The sequence below is a fragment of the Oncorhynchus masou genome, unplaced genomic scaffold (genome assembly GCF_036934945.1).
Source record: "Oncorhynchus masou masou isolate Uvic2021 unplaced genomic scaffold, UVic_Omas_1.1 unplaced_scaffold_10615, whole genome shotgun sequence".
Taxonomy (NCBI): domain Eukaryota; kingdom Metazoa; phylum Chordata; class Actinopteri; order Salmoniformes; family Salmonidae; genus Oncorhynchus; species Oncorhynchus masou.
The window spans coordinates 120-5,144 of record NW_027000322.1 but is presented as its reverse complement, the minus strand read 5'-3'; the positions used below and the strand labels follow the sequence as shown (position 1 = coordinate 5,144).

At 42.2% G+C, this 5,025-nt stretch overlaps 1 long non-coding RNA gene across 1 annotated transcript; it reads right to left on the bottom strand.

The window, feature by feature from the left end:
- Window positions 1-200: 200 nt before the first annotated feature.
- LOC135528942 (uncharacterized) lies at window positions 201-1,941 on the bottom strand. Its single transcript, XR_010453607.1, has 3 exons — window positions 1,920-1,941; window positions 1,598-1,703; window positions 201-531 (listed from the first exon to the last, which is right to left on the bottom strand). It is a non-coding gene; the product is annotated as an uncharacterized LOC135528942 (long non-coding RNA).
- Between the last annotated feature and the right edge of the window lie 3,084 nt (window positions 1,942-5,025).

Below are 5,025 nucleotides of genomic sequence, written 5' to 3'. Positions count from 1 at the left end.
TGCCAATTCTCCCTCAATAGCACACATACAATCGTCTCCTCCCCTTCATCTACACTGATTGAAGTGGATTTAACAGGTGACATCAATAAGGGATCATAACTTTCACCTGGTCAGTCTGTCATGGAAGGAGCAGGTGTTCCTAATGTTTTGTACAGTGTATATTTGCTATTACTAACAATGACCATTGAGAATACTAAAGGTTTAAGGAAAGTGGTTCATTTATTAGTGTAAAACATGGTTTAGTGTCAGTGACAGCTGTATAGTACCGCCCCAATGCAGGACGGACAATAGAAACGATGAGGAAAGGAAAAGATAGGAAGGACATTTCCCAATAAGTCATTTGAGCTTCAAGGTGATTAGTGATTCTGTCCAGCTCTTTGCTCAGGCTGATTCCCTCCAACACTCACTCTCAGAACTACATTTCCCATGATGCTCCTTTGATCACCAGCCACGTGTGGGTGTCCACTTTCCCACCAGCCGACCTCCAGAGTGGACGTAGTACACAGAATGCATCATGGCTGTCGCACAAGCCTGGATGAACACACCTATATTAGACCTCTGACCTGCAGAACAAGTAGTGTACAATGACAACTTAAAGATACTAACGTGGTCGGGGATGAGAGTGGGTAAGGGATGAGTGAATAGGGGAGGAGTAAGGGATGAGTGTTAATGTGGTAAGGGATGAGTGCTAATGCGGTAGGGGATGACTGAATAGGGGAGGAGTAAATGAGTACTAATGCAGTAGAGGATGACTGAATAGGGGAGGAGTAAGGGATGAGTACTAATGCAGTAGGGGATGACTGAATAGGGGAGGAGTAAGGGATGAGTACTAATGCAGTAGGGGATGACTGAATAGGGGAGGAGTAAGGGATGAGTACTAATGCAGTAGGGGATGACTGAATAGGGGAGGAGTAAGGGATGAGTACTAATGCGGTAGGGGATGACTGAATAGGGGAGGAGTAAGGGATGAGTACTAATGCAGTAGGGGATGACTGAATAGGGGAGGAGTAAGGGATGAGTACTAATGCAGTAGGGGATGACTGAATAGGGGAGGAGTAAGGGATGAGTACTAATGCAGTAGGGGATGACTGAATAGGGGAGGAGTAAGGGATGAGTACTAATGCAGTAGGGGATGACTGAATAGGGAGGAGTAAGGGATGAGTACTAATGCGGAAGGGGATGACTGAACAGGGGATGAGTCAGGGATGAGTACTAATGCGGTAGGGGATGAGTACTAATGCAGTAGGGGATGACTGAATAGGGGAGGAGTAAGGGATGAGTACTAATGCAGTAGGGGATGACTGAATAGGGGAGGAGTAAGGGATGAGTACTAATGCAGTAGGGGATGACTGAATAGGGGAGGAGTAAGGGATGAGTACTAATGCAGTAGGGGATGACTGAATAGGGGAGGAGTAAGGGATGAGTACTAATGCGGAAGGGGATGACTGAACAGGGGATGAGTCAGGGATGAGTACTAATGCGGTAGGGGATGAGTACTAATGCAGTAGGGGATGACTGAATAGGGGAGGAGTAAGGGATGAGTACTAATGCGGTAGGGGATGACTGAACAGGGGATGAGTCAGGGATGAGTACTCACATGGTAAGGTATAATAGTCAGCAGTGTTCCCAGGGGGTATCTGCTGTAGTCCAGTTGTCCTGAGAGAGGCTCCACTCTGCCATGCTCCTGGGTCATAGACAACAACCTGCAGGGGGACGGACAGGGGTCAGACTAGTGGTACTGCAGAAGTACAGGAGTAGTAGCAGTACAGTAGTAATATTGTAGTAGGTCAGGGTGTCCCTCTAACAGTAATATCAGTCCTAGTATTACCATAGTAGTACTGTAGTAGTACCTGTGGTCAGGGTGTCCCTCTAACAGTAATATCAGTCCTAGTATTACCATAGTAGTACTGTAGTAGTACCTGAGGTCAGGGTGTCCCTCTAACAGTAATATCAGTCCTAGTATTACCATAGTAGTACTGTAGTAGTACCTGTGGTCAGGGTGTCCCTCTAACAGTAATATCAGTCCTAGTATTACCATAGTAGTACTGTAGTAGTACCTGTGGTCAGGGTGTCCTCTAACAGTAATATCAGTCCTAGTATTACCATAGTAGTACTGTAGTAGTACCTGTGGTCAGGGTGTCCCTCTAACAGTAATATCAGTCCTAGTATTACCATAGTAGTACTGTAGTAGTACCTGTGGTCAGGGTGTCCCCTCTAACAGTAATATCAGTCCTAGTATTACCATAGTAGTACTGTAGTAGTACCTGAGGTCAGGTGTCCCTCTAACAGTAATATCAGTCCTAGTATTACCATAGTAGTACTGTAGTAGTACCTGTGGTCAGGGTGTCCCTCTAACAGTAATATCAGTCCTAGTATTGCCATAGTAGTACTGTAGTAGTACCTGTGGTCAGGGTGTCCCTTCTAACAGTAATATCAGTCCTAGTATTACCATAGTAGTACTGTAGTAGTACCTGTGGTCAGTGGTGTCCCTCTAACAGTAATATCAGTCCTAGTATTACCATAGTAGTACTGTAGTAGTACATGAGGTCAGGGTGTCCCTCTAACAGTAATATCAGTCCTAGTATTACCATAGTAGTACTGTAGTAGTACCTGAGGTCAGGGTGTCCCTCTAACAGTAATATCAGTCCTAGTATTACCATAGTAGTACTGTAGTAGTACCTGTGGTCAGGGTGTCCCTCTAACAGTAATATCAGTCCTAGTATTACCATAGTAGTACTGTAGTAGTACCTGAGGTCAGGGTGTCCCTCTAACAGTAATATCAGTCCTAGTATTACCATAGTAGTACTGTAGTAGTACCTGAGGTCAGGGTGTCCCTCTAACAGTAATATCAGTCCTAGTATTACCATAGTAGTACTGTAGTAGTACCTGTGGTCAGGGTGTCCCTCTAACAGTAATATCAGTCCTAGTATTACCATAGTAGTACTGTAGTAGTACCTGAGGTCAGGGTGTCCCTCTAACAGTAATATCAGTCCTAGTATTACCATAGTAGTACTGTAGTAGTACCTGTGGTCAGGGTGTCCCTCTAACAGTAATATCAGTCCTAGTATTACCATAGTAGTACTGTAGTAGTACCTGTGGTCAGGGTGTCCCTCTAACAGTAATATCAGTCCTAGTATTACCATAGTAGTACTGTAGTAGTACCTGTGGTCAGGTGTCCTCTAACAGTAATATCAGTCCTAGTATTGCCATAGTAGTACTGTAGTAGGTACCAGTCAGGGTGTCTCTAACAGTAATATTTCAGTCCTAGTAATACTAGTAGTACTGTAGTAGTACCTGAATAAAGTGTCCTCTAACAGTAATATCAGTCCTAGTATTACCATAGTAGTACCAGTAGTAGTACTGTGGTGCTGTGTCAGTGTCCCTCTAACAGTAATATCAGTCCTAGTATTACCAGTACTGTAGTAGTACCTGTGGTCAGGTGTCCCTCTAACAGTAATATCAGTCCTAGTATTACCATAGTAGTACTGTAGTAGTACCTGTGGTCAGGGGTGTCCTCTAACAGTAATATCAGTCCTAGTATTACCAGTAGTACTGTAGTAGTACCTGAGGTCAGGGTGTCCCTCTAACAGTAATATCAGTCCTAGTATTACCATAGTACTGTAGTAGTACCTGAGGTCAGGGTGTCCTCTAACAGTAATATCAGTCCTAGTATTACCATAGTAGTACTGTAGTAGTACCTGAGGTCAGGGTGTCCCTCTAACAGTAATATCCCGTCCCTAGTATTACCATAGTAGTACTGTAGTAGTACCTGTGGTCAGGGTGTCCCTCTAACAGTAATATCGGTCCTATTAATGCCATGGTAATTTGTAGTAGTACCTGAGGTCAGGGTGTCCCTCTATAATGGCGTATCAGTGGGCAGTTTCCCAGCTCCATCGAGACTGAAATGTGATAAATAATACAGTACTGACAGTAGTGATAACATTGCTATGACGGTAGTAGTAACAGTGCTATGACAGTGGTAATGGCAGTACTATGACAGTAGTAGTAACAGTACTATGACAGTAGTAGTAACAGTACTATGACAGTAGTAGTAACAGTACTATGACAGTAGTAGTAACAGTACTATGACAGTAGTAGTAACAGTACTATGACAGTAGTAGTAACAGTACTATGACAGTAGTAGTAACAGTACTATGACAGTAGTAGTAACAGTACTATGACAGTAGTAGTAACAGTACTATGACAGTAGTAGTAACAGTACTATGACAGTAGTAGTAACAGTACTATGACAGTAGTAGTAACAGTACTATGACAGTAGTAGTAACAGTACTATGACAGTAGTAGTAACAGTACTATGACAGTAGTAGTAGTAACAGTACTATGACAGTAGTAGTAGTAACACCAGTACTGTGACAGTGGTAACACCAGTACTATGACAGTAGTAACAGTACTGTGACAGTAACACCAGTACTGTGACAATAGTAACACCAGTACTATGACAGTACTATGACAACAGTACTATGACAGTAGTAGTAACAGTACTATGACAGTAGTAGTAACAGTACTATGACAGTAGTAGTAACAGTACTATGACAGTAGTAGTAACAGTACTGACAGTAGTAGTAACAGTACTATGACAGTAGTAGTAACAGTACTATGACAGTAGTAGCAACAGTACCATGACAGTAGTAGTAACAGCATCTATGACAGTAGTAGTAACAGTACTCATGACAGTAGTAGTAACAGTACTATGACAGTAGTAGTAACAGTACTATGACAGTAGTAGTAACAGTACTATGACAGTAGTAGTAACAATACTATGACAGTAGTAGTAACAGTACTATGACAGTAGTAGTAACAGTACTATGACAGTAGTAGTAACAGTACTATGACAGTAATAACAGTACTATGACAGTAATATAATAATAATAAGAGTACTATGACAGTAATACTACTATGACAGTAGTATAATAGTAATAACAGTACTATGACAGTAATAATACTATGACAGTAGTATAATAGTAATAACAGTACTATGACAGTAATAATACTATGCCAGTAGTA